The sequence below is a fragment of the Bubalus kerabau genome, chromosome 18, assembly GCF_029407905.1.
Source record: "Bubalus kerabau isolate K-KA32 ecotype Philippines breed swamp buffalo chromosome 18, PCC_UOA_SB_1v2, whole genome shotgun sequence".
Taxonomy (NCBI): Eukaryota; Metazoa; Chordata; class Mammalia; order Artiodactyla; family Bovidae; genus Bubalus; species Bubalus kerabau.
Window position 1 is genome coordinate 68,795,872 of NC_073641.1, and position 17,422 is coordinate 68,813,293.

At 48.5% G+C, this 17,422-nt stretch overlaps 1 long non-coding RNA gene across 1 annotated transcript; it reads left to right on the forward strand.

The window, feature by feature from the left end:
- Positions 1-8,265: 8,265 nt before the first annotated feature.
- LOC129632853 (uncharacterized) lies at positions 8,266-15,524 on the forward strand. The gene is made up of 4 exons (XR_008704697.1): positions 8,266-8,469; positions 9,628-9,672; positions 9,873-10,027; positions 15,203-15,524. It is a non-coding gene; the product is annotated as an uncharacterized LOC129632853 (long non-coding RNA).
- The last annotated feature ends 1,898 nt before the right edge of the window (positions 15,525-17,422 follow it).

Genomic DNA, 17,422 nt, shown 5'->3' on the forward strand with positions numbered 1-17,422 from the left:
ATGGCATCACCAACTCAATGGACATGAGTTTGGGTGAACTCGGAGTTGGTGATGGACAGGGAGGCCTGGCGTGCTGCAGTCCATGAGGTCACAAAGAGTTGGACACGACTGAGTGACTGAACTGAACTGAAGATAAAGAATAGGATGGGGACTCCAGACAGTCACCAAGGTGATCCTTGCTGGGTCACAACAGGCAGCGTTGGAAGATGCACCCAAAGTTCGGAGGAAGCATGGGAGCTACTGGATATCTCAGGGTGAATTAGAAGCTGCTTATCTGGACAAATAGACTTCCCCTGTGGCTCGGACAGTCGAGAATCAGCCTACAATGCAGAAGACCTGGTTTTGATCCATGGGTCAGGAAGATCCCCTGAAGGAGGAGATGGCTACCCACTCCTGTTTTCTTGCCTGGAGAATTCCATGGACAGAAGAGCCTGGTGGGCTACAGTCTACGGGGTTGCAAAGATTTGGACCCGAATGAGTGACTAACACTATCTGATGACCAGTGCCAGTTTGCTCCTCTGTTCATGTCCCTCACCCACAGTCATGGAAGACAGCAAATTCAGCCTCAGCCTTCCCCGGGGAATGAGCAGGGGTTCCTGAGCAATCCCATATGCAGAGAATGAAACACCACCAAAGGCTGGAGGAAAAAACCACCTAGAGAACCACCATCTGAGGAAACAAAGCTCAAAGAACAGCAAAAGAGATTTTAAGATATATAACAGATATCTTCAGAAGCAATGTGAAATAAAATTTGTCCTGCTCTCTTTCAGGGGATGGCATTTCTGAACATTGTTTTTTATTGAATAATTGTATACATGCCTAAATGAATTAATCCAGTAATGAATATTTAAATAGAAAAGCCTATATTTTTAAATATTTTTTAACATGACCAATTCCTGTGGTCATGTATGGATGTTAGAGTTGGACTGTGAAGAAGGCTGAGCACCAAAGAATTGATGCTTTTGAACTGTAGTGTTGGAGAAGACTCTTGAGAGTCCCTTGGACTGCAAGGAGATCCAACCAGTCCATTCTAAAGGAGATCAGCCCTGGGATTTCTTTGGAAGGAATGATGCTAAAGCTGAAACTCCAGTACTTTGGCCACCTCATGTGAAGAGTTGACTCATTGGAAAAGACTCTGATGCTGGGAGGGATTGGGGGCAAGAGGAGAAGGGGACAACAGAGGATGAGATGGCTGGTTGGCATCACTGACTCAATGGACGTGAGTCTGAGTGAACTCCGGGAGTTGGTGATGGACAGGGAGGCCTGGCGTGCTGCGATTCATGGGGTCGCAAAGAGTTGGACACGACTGAGCGACTGATCTGATATTTTTAAACTTTATTTTTAAGTGGAGGATAATTACTTTTCAATGTTGTGTTGGTTTCTGCTGTCCAGCAGCGTGGATCAGCTGTGTGTACACATGTCCCTGCCCTCTTGAGCCTGCCTCTCATCCTCCGTCATCCCCCACCTGTAGGTCGCCTCAGAGCCCTGGGCTGAGCTCCCCATGTTAGACAGTAGGTTCACACCAGCTAGTTCTTTCGCACGTGGTAGAGCATATACGTCAGCTCTCCTATTTCAATTTGTCCCACCTTCTCCTTCCCCCGATGTGTCCTCAAGTCTGCTCTCTACACTTGCGCCTTTATTCCTGCCTTGCAGATAGGTTCATCAGTACCATTTCTCTAGATTCCAGATATATGAAAAGCCCACGGTTTGATCAAAGCCATCCCCACCTGTGAGGCTGCCTGCCCGGAGATGTTTGTGCAGTGGTCCCCGTGTTCAGGCAGCATGGACTGGGAGGGGTGACAGTCTCGTGGGAGGAGTCGTTTTGTTGTTCCAGTGATATATGGTCCCCATCTGCTTTTGAAGCAGGGGATAGTGTCTCCGGCCAGGCAGCCTGCCCCAGAGGAATCCCATATTTCTTTAAGGGATGGGACCACACGAACAGCCAGGCAACGCGGGAAGGAGACACTGACTGCCCTGCACTGGAGTGAGTCGTGACTGCTGCTTGGCAGCTGAAACCATGGCGATGACACGGGGTCTCTGAACTCAGATGTTTTCCCAGAATTCCTGGCACAGAATTTAGGGGAAGGTTTTATCCTAAGGTCTGTGGTAAGAGCCCCTTCAACAGACGAATCAGATGACGAGAGAGCCCTGGCAGAGAACTCTTTCAAACACATAGAAAAGGCTGGGGACAGAGAACAAAAAAAAAAAACCTATATACTAGCTTAATTTAGAGCGAGCGTGAACTGGGGAAAAAAAGGTGGGAAAAGCCACGGTCAAAGGTCATGGTTCTGATGGAAAACAGAGGCCGTAATTAAGATGTGTGGCTGTGACTGTCTCTTCATGGATTTAGAAGCTACGAGTGTCCCAGAGTGCGAGAATGTTTCTTTAACCCAATGAAAGCAAGATATTGAGGGGCTGCTGCTGGTGGTTTGAGTCATCAAATGTTTATCTCTGAAGCAAATGATGTTTATTTTCGTTTTATTCGCTTCTTTTTGGCGACGCTGGGTGTTGGTTGCTGCCTGCAGGTTTCCTTGAGTCGCGGAGAGCAGGGGTTACTCTCGAGTTGTGGTGGTCTGGCTTCTCCTTGCGGGGGCCTCTCTCATTGTGGACCATGGGCTCCATGGTGCATGGGCTTCAAGAGTCGCGGCTCTCAGGCTTTGTTGCCCCGAGGCATGTGGAATCTTCCCAGACCAGGGATCAAACCCCTGTCCCATGCATTGGCAGGCAGATTCTTCACCGCTGGACCAGAGGTGAAGTCTGTGAATGATATTTCTGAATTGCCCCGGCTGACTCTGAGATGCCGCTCTACCTCTGTAAGTCTACGTTTGGGTTTCATTTTGTCCTTAACTTGTTAAAAATGTAAGATTTAATTATGAATATTTCTGCAAGAAATTGATGTGTTTTGGACACACGGTGTGTGAGTGGGCTGGAGCATATACACAAGCATTGATGGGAAGAATCACTAGCAAGTTCATGAACTCTTTTTGAAGTAACATGAACTCTTTTGGAAAACATTTCAAATGTCCTGTTTTCCTACTTGAGAGGGTTTTATGTTTTAGCCCTCGTGGATATTGTGAGCAGCACTTTTCTCTTTGCCCCAGACTTGGATCTCTGTTGACACTGGCTCACGAGCCAACAAACAAAAGACAGATTGGCCTGTTTGTTGTTCTAAAGCAGAGACGGTGCACGTTTCCGTCTGACCATGGTTGCTCTGTCTCATGGAACTTTCTGGTTCTTGCTCCCGAGGTCACCTTCCAGCAATTCCATGCTTTTGGTCTCAGCATAAATGGCTCCGGGGCAGCATGAGCCCCACTGCCCGGAAAGCAGGTGACTCTCCCAGAGTAAATTATTATTTAGCCCTGGGAGGGTCCAACGTTTGTACAACCATGCTTATCCTTCCTATGTACAAGGCCCTGGGATTTTTTCTTATTTGTCCTGTTTTAATCCAGGCTAGTCTATTTCTGTGATTTTCTTTGTGTGTGTGTGTGTGTGTGCGCGCGCGCGCGCGTGTGCGCGTGCTCGCTCAGTGTGACCGCATGGACTGTAGCCCACCAGGCTCCTCTGATCATGGGATTTCCCAGGCAAGCATAGTGGAGTGGGTTGCCATTTCCTCCTCCAGGGGACCTTCCCAACCCAGGGATCGAGTCTGAGTCTTTTGCATCTCTTGCAAAACAGTTGGATCCTTTTTTTAAAAGATTACTTATTTGTTTGGCTGCCCCAGGTCTTAGCTGTGGAACGGGGGATCTTTAGTTGCAGCATGCGAACAGTTAGCTGCAACACATGGGATCTGGTTCCCTGACCAGGGATTGAACCCAGGCCCCCTGCACTGGGAGTCCAGAGCCTTAGCCATTGGACCACTGACCTGGGAAGCCATGATTTTCTTTTACAGATGATGCTGAATTGACTTCTCTCTTTTCCAATAGGCTTTGCTCTGCTGTGTTAAAATTGTGTCCTACACCATCTCCTGCTTGTATGATGTAACTGCCACCCCCTCAACACACCATAAAGCATTTGTTGCCCAGAAACATCTTATAGGGAGGAAAGCATTATCTCCATCTATGGCTGGACCACTTGATGTCAAGTCACTGTTGAAGAAAGAAGACGGTTATCTGTGACCCTTGGGGAAATCAACATTGGATTACTCCTAAAATGCCTGCAGCTCCCCCACCCCCTTCCTGGGGTCTGGATGAGCCCAGAGGCCACCCCCATCCCAACCTGCCCATGTGTCTGAGCCCGAGCATCTGAACAGCCTAAAACCTCCTTGCTGCTGTTTGCATTCACTTTAGCTGGGGAGCAAAAGTTTATGACACCTCCCTCTGAATCGATCACTTTGCAATCTCATCTTTTCTGAGAAAATATTCTATAGTTTTAGTGCTGCTGTTTCATCTAGACAGCAATATTTTCTTGAAAAGAGATTTTATTCTGAGCGAGCCTCTGCAGAATAAGAAATTAGGCAATTTAAGAAGATAGATATTACTTCCTCCAAAACAGATAGCTTAAGCAGATAAGCCACAAGTCTTGCACACATATATATATTTTTTGAAAGCAATTACCATCTGCCTGATGAAGAAGAAAAACTCTGCTGGAATTGGGGTTTATTGTGCAGCTTTATAATTAGGAAGCCTCTGAACAGAATAATATCCTTATCAGAATTCATGAAGAAGGGCTTCTAATATTTTTCTTTTATTTTCAAACTCATTATATGAACAACGTTTGGGGTTTTGGATAGAAGAGCTTATACGTATATGTCTTGCAGGGCAGAGCATTTTTGTGACTATATTTTTCGAGAAGGGGAGGAGCCCCTGCAGCTGAGGATCCTTCTTGGTTGCTCGGACATTTCTCTCACATCAAATGTGTGTGCTGAACTGTTGGCCTCGATCGCCCAGCAGGGCTGGTTCTGGGCTAAGAAGGAGAGGTGGAATCCAGCTCTTATGTCCACCCTGTGGTCTCGTGATGGTCCCCTTCCTCTAGCAAATTCCTCCATGTGCCAGGTTCGCCCAGTCCCTCATCCCTGCCCTACTCCGCTTCTGTCCTCTGTGCCTGAAAATGCCCCCCACCCCAGAGGCTCACAGCTCCTTGAGACCCCTCAGCTCCCCTTTCTTGGTTACCTGTGCCGCACGGGGTGCCAATTATTTGAATTAGCCAGAAATGTCTACTTGAGCATGGCTGGGGGGTGGGGAGAAGCCCGTATCCTCCCTGAGAGATGGAGGGTTTCCTGCCACGTCAATAAACAAGCAGGTCACAGTCATCAGCCTCCAGGGCGTGCAGGAAGGAGAGCAGTACCTGCCACACTGGCCCTGGTAGCTGAGAGGCACAGGAAAGGACGATTTTAGCGGGCTCAGCCTCCTGCCTCTTGCCTTACATGGACAAGCACTAAATTCCTTACCTTGAGATGTCTGGTTTTCATTCATTCGCAAAAACACTTTTGATGTTCAGACTACCTGCCCTTTGTTGCAAACTTCTATGTAACCTGACTCCTCCCTGCCCTCCCCCAGCCTTGGAGCAGTTTTCTCAGAATTACTTGAGTTGCTGTCTCCTGGGCTTAAAGTCCTAAAAATTCCCACTGAATAAAACATTGTTGTTGTCCAGTTGCTAAGTCGTGTCTAACTCTTTGCGACTCAAACTATGTCCATTGAGTCAGTGATGCCACCCAACCATCTCATCCTTTGTCACCCCCTTTTCCTCCTGTCTTTAATCTTTCCCAACATCAGCGTTTTTTTTTTTTTCCAATGAGTCAGCTCTTCCCATCAGGTGGCCAAAGGGTTAGAGCTTCAGCTTCAGCATCAGTCCTTCCAATGGATATTCAGAACTGATTTCCTCTAGGATGGACTGGTTGGATCTCCTTGCAGTCCAAGGGACTCTCAAAAGTCTTCTCCAACACCTCAGTTCAAAAGCATTGATTCTTCGGTGCTCAGCTTTCTTTATGGTCCAACTCTTACACCCATACATGACTACTGGAAAAACCATAGCTTTGACTGTTCAGACCTTTGTCAGCAAAGTGATGTCTCTGCTTTTTAATACACTGTCTAGGTTGGTCATCTCTTTTCTTCCAAGGAGCAAGCATCTTTTAATTTCATGGCTGTGGTCACCACTCACAGTGATTTTGGAGCCCAAGAAAATAAAATCTGCCAGTGTTTCCATTTTTAATCCATCCATTTGCCATGAAGTGATGGGACCGGATGCCATGATCTTAGCTTTCTGAATGTTGGTATCTCTCAACTTTAGGTTGTTGTTGTTCAGTCACTAAGTCATGTCTGGCTCTTTGTGACCCCAGGGGCTGCAGCAAGCCTGGCTTCCTTGTCCTTCACCATCTCCTGGAGCTTGCTCAAACTCACGTCCATTGAGTTGGTGATGCCATCCAACTATCTAATGCTCTGTCATCCCCTGTAGTGACTATGTTTTAAGTCAACATTCCCTTACCCCAAGACATCCATTCACAATTTTTACCTGTTACAGGCGGAATCGGGTCCTGTAACCCTCTGCTTCATGTGTTAAAGTTCTAACCCCCAGTACCTCAGAAGGGCCTTTTTGGAGGCAATTGAAGTAAAATGAGGTTATGAGGGTGGAGCCTGATCCAACAGGCCTGGTGGCCTTAGAAGAAGAGGAGATGAGAACACAGACCCGAGGCACCCAGGGAGGACCGTGGGAGGACTCTGGGAGAAGACGGCTGTCTGCAAGCCCAGGAGGGAGGCATTAGGAAACACCAACCCTGCTGATCCCTTCAGCGTGGATTTCTAGCCTCTAGAACTGTGACCACGTGGTACTCTGTTGGGGCCGCCCTGCTGCTGCTGCTAAGTCGCTTCAGTCGTGTCCGACTCTGTGAGACCCCATGGACGGCAGCCTACCAAGCTCCTCTGTCCATGGGATTTTCCAGGCAAGAGTATTGGAGTGGGGTGCCATTGAATATACCCACCCCCACCTTTGCAGCAGTGTGTTGGCCTGATGAGCCTCCACGCTGCCTTGCACAGGGCTGGGGTCCTGGCGCACAGAGTCCTGGCCTGCTCCACATGGGCCTGGCTTCTAGTTCCAACCTTCTCCAGCTAGTTTGTGAAGCACTGGATCGCCAAGGCTCACATTTAAGTCGGCTGGAGCGCACATTTCATTTGTCCCTAAAACACTGTTCTGTGCGGTGATTTCGTGCCCAGACTGCCGCACAGTGGCGCTGGGACTCTTAATGTGCTTGGGGCATGCTTAGTCGCCTCTGACGCTTTTTGACCCCATAGACTGTAGCCTGCCCGTCTCCTCTGTCCATGGGGATTCTCCAGGCCCGAATACTGGAGTGGGTTGCCATGCCCTCCTCCAGGGGATCTTCCCAACCCAGAGATTGAACCCAGGTCTCCCACGTTGCAGGCAGATTCTTTACTGTCTGAGCCACCAGGGAAGCCCAAGAATACTAGAGTGGGTAGTCTATTCTTTCTCCAGGGGACCTTCCCCACCCAGGAATTGAATCGGGCTCTTCTGCATTGCAGGTGGATTCTTTACCAGCTGAGCTACCCGGGAAGCCCTTGGAGCCTTAATATGTGAAACGATTTCCTGGCCATTCGTTCTGTCTTTCCTGACAACCCTCAGGCAGACACATGGAGGGCTCACGTTTTCCCTTTTCCTGGGACTACTGAAGCTTCCCCTGGGTTTGTCCCAGAAAGTGGTGCTGGGGCTCTGGGACCACCCAGGTGGGATCTGGGACAGATGGGATGGGAGGGGGCGCTGAGTCATGCTCCCTTCATCCTGCTATGGAGATTCATGTCACTGTAACAGAGGCTTCTGCCTGTTTCAGGGGGGTGATGAACCGACTGCCTGTGAGCTGGGGCCTCACCTTCTCCTCTGCAGCCCTCAATGCCCAGCAGAGTACCTGGCACCTGAGGGTGTGCCTGGAACCCAGGGAGTGTGCAGATGGAAGCATGTTCTCAGGGAGGGAGTGGAGGGCAGAGGGGACCATCTGTCCTCTTGTCTCCTAATGTGGGCGGTCACACCCAGTGCTCTTTTCTCTTCTGTGCCCATGCTCTATTGTTGAAGGGGGGAAGGGTCAGGTCTCAGGGGCCCTGTAGGGAATTGATGCTTCCAAACTGTGGTGCTGGAGGACTCTTGAGAGTCGCTTGGACTGCAACAAGATCCTACCAGTCAACCCTAAAGAAAATCAGCCCTGAATATTCATTGGAAGGACTGACGCTGAAGCTCCAAAACTTTGGCCACCTGATGTGAAGAACTGACTCATTGGAAAAGACCCTGATATAAGGAAAGATTGAGGTTGGGAGGAGAAGCGGGTAACAGAGGATGAGATGGTTGGATGGCACCACTGACTCAATGGACATGAATCTGAGCAAACTCTGGAAGATAGTGAAGGACAGGGGAGCCTGGTGTGCTGCAGTCCATGCAGTCGGAAAGAGTGGGACACGACTGAGTGACTGAACAGCAACAAGAGAAGGAAGGGCGCAGAGATGCACAGGCAGAGGAGTGGCCTGCTGACCCGAGGTTAGCACCTGTGGGGGAGGGGGCTGGAGCCACGGGGGAGGGGGGCTGGGACCCATGGGGGAGAGGGACTGGGACCGTGGGGGAGGGAGGCTGGGACCCTTGGGGGAGGCTGGCACCATGGGGGAGGGGGGTTGGCGCCACGGGGGAGGGGGCTGGGACTCGTAGGGGAGGGGGGCTGGGACCCTTGGGGGAGGGGAGGCTGGGACTCTTGGGGGAGGGGAGGCTGAGACTCTTGGGGGAGGGGAGGCTGGCACCATGGGGGAGGGGGCTGGCACCATGGGGGAGGGGGGCTGGGACTCGTAGGGGAGGGGGGCTGGGACCCTTGGGGGAGGGGAGGCTGGGACTCTTGGGGGAGGGGAGGCTGAGACTCTTGGGGGAGGGGAGGCTGGCACCATGGGGGAGGGGGCTGGCACCATGGGGGAGGGGAGGCTGGCACCATGGGGAAGGGGAGGTTGGCACCTGAGGGATAGGGGCGTCAGCTTCCTGGGCCAGGAGCTGCTTGCTCCCCCATCTCCCAGTGGATGAGCCCTAGGCTGCAGGAGACTCTGGAGCCCAGCCCAGCCCTGCCGGGGCCCCAGCCTGGGAACCTCTCCAAGGCAATGCAGAAGCAAGGACAAACAGCCCAGGCATGCAACCAGAGTGAGCTATTTTAAAAAGTAACACGCAAGAGCTGTGTCTGTGACGTAGAAGCAGTCTACCTGCAAAGTGGAATAATGATGCATCTGCTGATGATCTGCAGACGTCACTGACTCTGAGGTCACGGGGGCATGTGCAAACTGCCTTGTTAAAAGTCTAGGGTTTGCTGAATTTTGTAATAGGAAAATGTAAAAATATTCAGGCTCGGGACTGACATTAAATTATTCAGATAGGAAAGTAGTGTTAAACTAGAAATATGTAAATAGAGAAAGCCTTGAAGTCATCCTGAAGATATTACCCTGTCTCCAAGGAGAGTTCCCCAGGGTGGTAGCTGAAACAAGGTTATGTGTTTCTCAGTGTAGTTGCCCCGGGGCTGCTCATTTCCTAAGCTGAATTCATCTGTTTGTTTGTTTTTTTCAACTTTTAATTTTATATTGGAGAATAGTTAATAAACAATGTGGTGTTAGTTTCAGGTGTACATATCCATGTATCTATTCTTTCTCAAATTTTTTTCCCATTTAGGTTGTTACGAGCAGAGTTACCGAGCAGAGTTCCCTGTGCTTTACAGTAGGTGCTTGTTGATGATCAATTTTAAATGCAGCAGTGTGTACATATCAGTCCCAAATTCTCTTACTATACACCCTCCCATCCTTCCCCTCTGGTAACTATAAGTTCTTATCTAAGTCTGTGAGTTTGTTTCTGTTTTGTAAATATGGGTCAAAAGGATACATGCTCCCCAGTGTTCACTGCAGCCCTGTTCACAATAGCTGAAACGCGGAAGCGACCTGAATGTCCACTGACAGGAGAATAGATAAAGACGTGGTGCGTATATGCAGTGGAATATGATCCAGCCATGAAAAAGAATGAAATCACACCATTTGCAGCAACATGGATGGACCTGGGGACTATCATACTGAGTGAAGTAAGTCAGACAGAGAAGAAGAAGGATTTTATGATATTGCTTATATGTGGAGTCTTAAAAAAATGATACAAATGAACTTATTTATAAAATAATGCATTTGCTTTTAACAACAACCTATCTAAAAAGGAAAGTTCAAAGAGACTTTAGGGTCTCCAATATGGTATATATTTACAGATTTAATATATACATACAAAATTATTATGGTTATTAATACTAATTAAACATAATGGAAATCATTATATTTAAGTGTAAATAGTTATAATATGTAACATATAGAATGTTTATATTCAGTTCAGTTCCGTCTCTTAGTAATGTCTGACTCTGTGACCCCATGGACTGCAGCACTCCAGGCTTCCCCATGCATCACCAGCTCCTGGAGCCTACTCAAGCTCACGTCCATTGAGGTGGTGATGCCATCCAACTATCTCATCCCCTGTCATTCCCTTCTCCTCTCCCCTTCAATCTTTCCCAGCATCAGGGTCTTTTCAAATGAGTCAACTCTTTGCATGAGGTGGCCAAAGTATTGGAGTTTCAGCTTCAGTATCAGTCCTTCTGATGAATATTTAGGATTGATTTCCTTTAGGATTGACTGGTGATCTCCGTGCAGTCCAAGGGACTCTCAAGAGTCTTCTCCAATACCACAGTTCAAAAGCACCAGTTCTTCGGTGCTCAGCTTTCTTTATAGTCCAACTCTTACATTCATACATGACTACTGGAAAAACCATAGCTTTGACTAGACAGACCTTTGTTGGCAAAGTAATGTCTCTGCTTTTTAATATGCTGTCTAGGTTGGTCATAACTTTTCTTCCAAGGAGCAAGCAAGCATCTTTTAAGTTCATGGCTGCAGTGATTTTGGAGCCCCCAAATATAAAGTCTGTCACTGTTTCCATTGTTTTCCCATCTATTTGCCAAGAAGTGATGGGACTGGATGCCATGATCTTAGTTTTCTGAATGTTGAGTTTAAAGCCAGCATTTTCACTCTCCTCTTTCATATTCATCAAGAGGCTCTTTAGTTCTTCGTTTTCTGTCATAAATGTGTCATCTGCATATCTGAGGTTATTGATATTTCTTCGGGCAATCTTGGTTCCAGCTTGTGCTTCTTCCAGCCCAGCATTTCTCATGATGTACTCTGTGTATAAGTTAAATAAGCAGGGTGACAATATACAGCCTTGATGTACTCCTTTTCCTACTTGGAACCAGTCTGTTGTTCCATGTCCAGTTCTGACTGTTGCTTCCTGACCTGCCTACAGGTTTCTCGAGAGGCAGGTCAGGTGGTCTGGTATTCCCATCTCTTTCAGAATTTTCCACAGTTTATTGTGATCCACACAGTCAAAGGCTTTGGCATAGTCAATAAAGAAGAAATAGATGTTTTTCTGGAACTCTCTTGCTTTTTCCATGATCCAGCTGTTGTTGGCAATTTGATCTCTGATTCCTCTGCTTTTTCTAAATCCAGCTTGAACATCTGGAAGTTCATGGTTCAGGTATTGCTGAAGCCTGGCTTGGAGAATTTTGAGCATTACTTTGCTAGCGTGTGAGATGAGTGCAATTGTGCAGTAGTTTGAGCATTCTTTGGCATTGCCTTTCTTTGGGATTGGAGTGAAAACTGACCTTTTCCAGTCCTGTGGCCACTGCTGAGTTTTCCAAATTTGCTGGCATATTGAGTGCAGCACTTTCACAGCATCATCTTTCAGGATTTGAAATAGCTCAACTGGAATTCCCTCACCTCCACTAGCTTTGTTCATATATTATACAGTACTATTTGTATATATTATATATACATGTGGGCTTCCTTGGTGGCTCAGACAGTAAAGAATCTGCCTGCAATGTGGGAGGCCTGGATTCAATCCCTGGGTTGGGGAGCTCCCCTGGAGGAGGGCATGGCAGCCCCCTCCAGTATTCTTGCCTGGAGAATCCCATGGGTAGAGGAGCCTGGCGGGCTATGGTCCTCCGGGTCGCAGAGAGTTGGACGCGACAGCAGTAAAGGTATGCATGCATACCTGTGGCGCCTGTGCTCCACAGTGTCCGACTCCTCATGAACCCGTGGACCACAGCCCTCCAGGCTGCCCTGTCCGTGGGATTCTCCAGGCAAGAATACTGGAGCGGGTTACTAGTTCCTTCTCCAGGGGATTTTCCCGACCCAGGGATTTAACTTGCATCTCCTGTGGTTCCTGCATTGCAGGTAGATTCTTTACCTGCTTTTATGTTATTATAAATGATATGATTAGTGGAAGATACTCCAGACGTATGCTCTGCAGTAAAATGGCATTAGGCGTAGGGTTTGCATATGGAGGTCAGGAGAAAGAAGACATCTTTCCTGTTCTCAAGGTCATGTTAATCCAGAAGAGCGCAGCATATGAATTAACATAGCATCTTTTTAAGAAAAACGTAGCTTAACCCAGGAACAGAGGAGCCTGGTGGGCTGCCATCTACGGGGTCGCACAGAGTCGGACACGACTGAAGCGACTTAGCAGCAGCAGCAGCAGCAGAAAGGTGAGAACCTTATTAAATATATATTTTCTTATGAAGTAAAAAAAAATGACTTAGTAAATCGGAGGCTGTTATTACTACTTTCCTTTGCAAATATATTTGCCCATGTTCTTCCAGTCAGTGATTTCTTTGTGCTGAGCCTCTGTTTATGCGTTTATAATGCCCTCGTTTCTGTGTATCACTGGAAGTTTTTGCTAGCTATCATTCCATGAGGATCTGGGGACTCCTGCGTTGGGCTGCTGCTACTTTTCTTCATTGGCCTTCCCAGGTGGCTCAGTGGTAAAGAAATAGCTGCCAAGACAGGAGACGAGAAAATGCAGGTCCGATCCCTGAGTGGGGAAGATCCCCTGGAAGAGGCAATGACAACCACTCCAATATTCTTGCCTGGATAAATCCCATGGACAAAGGAGCCTCTCGGGCTACAGTCCATGGGGTTGCAAAGAGTCAGACACAACTTAACTGCTAAGAACACACACACACACACACACAAACACATGACTTTCCTTCATTACTTACATAATTTCAAAATTATTTCTCAATCTCTTGATTTTCTGAAAGATTGCTTTTCCTATTGTGTAAATGTTTGAGCCAAGAGTTGAATTTAATGAGATGTTGTTTGTTTGACGCTCGATAAATAAGACGTCATTTAACCAGGGCTTTTGCTGTACAAAGAATGAGAAAATTTAACGAGTTCCAGCACGGCCCTGGCAGCTCACTGCCCCCGTCACACTTGCAAATGGTTTATTAGAAACTCCTTTTACTCATCAATTTCCATTTGCTTCCATTTTCTAAGTTGTGGCTCATGTCTGCAACTCTCCATATTTAATCTAATTCCAAAGTCAAATTACTCTTGGTTTATTTGGGTTAAACAAGGTCTGCTGTGAGGCAATTTTGCAGGTGTGAAAAACTTATTATTCACTTTTCATAGAGCATTGCCCTTTTCCTGCCAAATAACAAATTCTACTGAATCACTGTTGAGCGGGAAAGTAACCTTCATCTTTATGTCTCAGAATTGGCAGATCACTTTTAAAACTCTTCTTCCCCTATATGTGAGACAGCAAAAGAGACACAGATGTATAGAACAGTCTTTTGGACTCTGTGGGAGAAGGCAAGGGTGGGATGATCTGAGAGAATAGCATTGAAACATGTATATTACCATATGTGAAACAGATCGCCAGTCGAGGTTCAATGCATGAGACAGGGTGCTCAGGGCTGGTGCACTGGGATGACCCTGAGGGATGGGATGGGGAGGGAGGTGGGAGGGGGGTTCAGGATGGGGAACACATGTACACCCGTGGCTGATTCATGTCAAAGTATGGCAAAAACCACCACAATATTGTAAAGTAATTAGCCTCCAATTAAAATAAATAAATTAAAAAACAATTAAAACTCTCCTTCCAAACCTGAGGAGGTCAGATAAGGTTTCATTTGTTCATTCATTCATTCATGCATTCAAGGAGTATTTGTTAAATGTGGTAGACTAGGCTAGGCTTTTATAGTTAAAAGAATAGTATAGACTGCAACTCTGGTGTGGCAGGGGTTAATATTCTAGTTCAGCCATCTCAACATGGCTACATACAGGCTCACGGGGGTGGGTGCATGGGGCTATCTTGGGATAAACTGATACCCACTTCCCCAGGGCCAATTACACAGAGCCTCCTGGGTGAGGCTCAGATCTGGGCAATTGGACTGCTTTCCCAGCATCACCTCTAGCCAGGTTGGGCTTGCTGGTTTGGTGAGATAGGCAGGAAACCATCGCCCTCTGTGCCATGGGCAGTGATTTAAATGGCCAGTGTGGCTGGTTGAGCAGCTAGAGCCAATGTGGCCCCACATGGACAGAGTTCTCCCCCAGGGCTGCACCCTGGGTCTGGAAGCCCAGAGGCCAGTTGCTGGGCCCAGGGCAGGTTCTGAGAGGGGTGGTCTGAGTCACCTGACACATTGGTCCTGTACAGGCAGGCCACTGCTGGTGTGTTCTCCAGGCCTCGCTGGTAAGCCAGACACAGTGCTTCCAGAGGGTGTAGAGGGTCTCCCACGGGACTCACATGCCCAGCTGGGACAGAGCAACAAGCTGCTTATCACTGCCCCGGTAACCATGTACTTGAGATGGGAATTCCACCGAGAAGAAGAGCTGGGGAGATGGCAGCCTGGTCACTGTTAGCAACTTCTTTGTTCAGTCGCTCAGTCCTGTCTGGCTCTTTGAGACCGCATGGACTGCAGTACGCCAGGCCTCCCTGTCCATTACCATCTCCCAGAGCTCGCTCAGACTCATGTCCATTGAGTCCATTGGTTGGTGATGCCATCCAACCATCCCAACCTCTGTCATCCCCTTCTCCTTTTGCCCTCAATCTTTGCCACAGTCTTTCCCTGTCTTGAGTTGGCCCTTCCCATCAGGTGGCCAAAGTATTGGAGCTTCAGCTTCATCACCAGTCCTTCCAATGAATATTCAGAAGCTTCTTAGGAACAGAAGTAATCAGAACTCCCTCCCTCACTTGTTTTGTCCTCTAGATTGAAACTGTGGGCAATTAATGGCCATTATTAAAGAAGATGGATAGCTACACATGTGCTGTGTAGAACCAAGCCTTCTTAGCATCAGGGGTCCAGGGAGGGATGGAGAAGCACTGCCATAGATATTACAGGTCTTGCCTGTTTTCCGTTTGATCTTCCCTTTGTCCCTCCTTGATCCTCCAGGTCGGAGTCCATAATCATTTTCATGGCCCACAGAGCCTCTCCCTGGTGAGCACTTTTTCTTAATGGATGAAGCTGAGCCAGGCCGGTTGGCAGTAACTCAGCAAAGCGCTGAAGGAGAGAAGGGGCCTCTGGCTGGCTGGTGATAAAGGTGCCCTCGGACCCTGTCCCACTGAGGATCCGGCAGCAGTCTGCCTGCTGCTGGTCTGTGCCGGTGACCCAGGTGCCCTTTGGAGACTCTGCCACCCCAAGCACGAGCTCATGACAAGTCCCAGCTCCCGACAAAGCGGCCGGACAGGAAGTGCTGGGGACATTGTGTTCTGCCCATAAAACAGAAATCATTCGGTTTTGCATGCACGCACGGTCTGTCCTGTCTGAATCTTTGCAACCCCCTGGACTATAGCCCTCCAGGCTCCTCTGGCTGTGGGATTTCCCAGGCCAGAATACTGGGGTGGGTTGCCATTTCTTCCTCTAGGGGATCTTCCTGACCCGGGGATCGAACCCAGCTCCCCAACATTGGCAGGAAGATTCTTTACTGTCTGAGCCACTTGGGAAGCCCTGTTCAATTTTAAAGGAGGTTTTTCGTTTGTGTGCTTTTGTTTGAAATGAAGTCAACCTTTTACCGCTAGGAGAAGTTCTCGGATGAATTTATTTAAGCCATCTGAAACTGCCCTGGACACTGACTGGCTCATAACAGGTGAGGTCTTTGGCTGCTGGAAGGAATATAATGTCCGGCGGTGCCTGTGATGAAGGACCACCAACTGGGTGGCTTAGAACCACGGGAGTTTCTTCTCTCCTGGCTCTGGGGGAGCAGACGTAGGAGACCAAGGTGTTGACAGGCTTGAGCTCCCTCTGATCCTCTAGGTCAACCCTTCCTCACCTCCTTCTGGCTTCTGCCGGCTCCCGGAAATCCTTGGGGCTCCGAGGTTTGCAGCTGCCTCTGTCCCCACAGGGAGACCTCCCTGTGTGTGTCTGTGTGTTCACATGTCTTCTCTTCTTCTAAGGACCCTGCTCTTTGGGCTTGGGCTCACCCTAATGGCTTCTTCCTAACTTGATTACAGCTATAAGGAAGCCTATAATGCACGAGGGCACGTTCACAGGTCCTAGGGGTTGTCGTTGGTGTTGGCATTCAGTCGCTCAGTCGTGTCCGACTCTTCGCGACCCCATGGACTGCAGCATGCCAGGCTTCCCTGTCCTGCTCTGAGGACTGCACTTATCTTTTCTGGGGCACAACTTAATCTATAACAGAAGATGAGAAAAAATAACACAGCATGCTTGTGTGGGAGGTGGCGAACAATGAAGGAGGAGTAAGGAGGAGATGGGGATGATGGCGGACAGAACCTTGGGGGCTGGGGAGGGGGCGCTTTGTTATATGAACGTGCCGATCATCACAAGTCCTCTGCCAGCTATGTCTGTCCCAGGAAATACATCTAGCTCACAGGACAGCGAGTTTCCATTCGTCAGTATGATGTTACATTGTGTGTGTGTGTGTGTGTGCGCACGCACGCTTAGTCACTCAGTCGTGTCCAACTCTTTGCGACCCCATGGACTGTAGTCTGCCAGGCTCGTCTGTCCATGGGGATTCTCCAGGCAAGAATACTTCCTGGAGTGGGTTGCCCTCCTCCAGGGGATCTTCCCAACCCAGGGATCGAATCCAGGTCTCCCGCATTGCAGGTGGATTCTTTACCAGCTGAGCTCCTAGGGAATCCCAAGGATACTAGAGTGGGTAGCCTATCCCTTCTCCAGGGGATCTTCCTGACCCAGGAATCGAACCTGGGTCTCCTTCATTACATCATGGGCATGATTTAAATCGGGAGGTGAATATCTTGGTTTGTGGAGCAAAGTACACAATCTGTCTTTCAAGTCACGTTTAGGCTGGACTGGGCTGTGGGGCGGGCGGAAGACAGGCGAGCCTGTGGATGCGAGGAAGGAAGAAGCGATGACGTCATGCTGAATCCTGACCTCAGTCCAGGTCCGGGGGGCCATCTGTCCAATGCCCCTGTGACGGTGCCCACTGACCTGGGAGCTGGCCTCACTGCCATTACAGTATGAACTGACCCCCTAGAGCTGGGCAGAGCTGCCTTCTGCTTCAAAAAAACGGAAAACAAATAATCAGTTGTCAGCTCTCTGATACCCTGCTGACAAGACTTAGAAAAATCACGCAAAGCTGGAAGGCTGAAGTTGTCCCCTTTGTTGAAAATATAGAATCATGGAATCGAATTT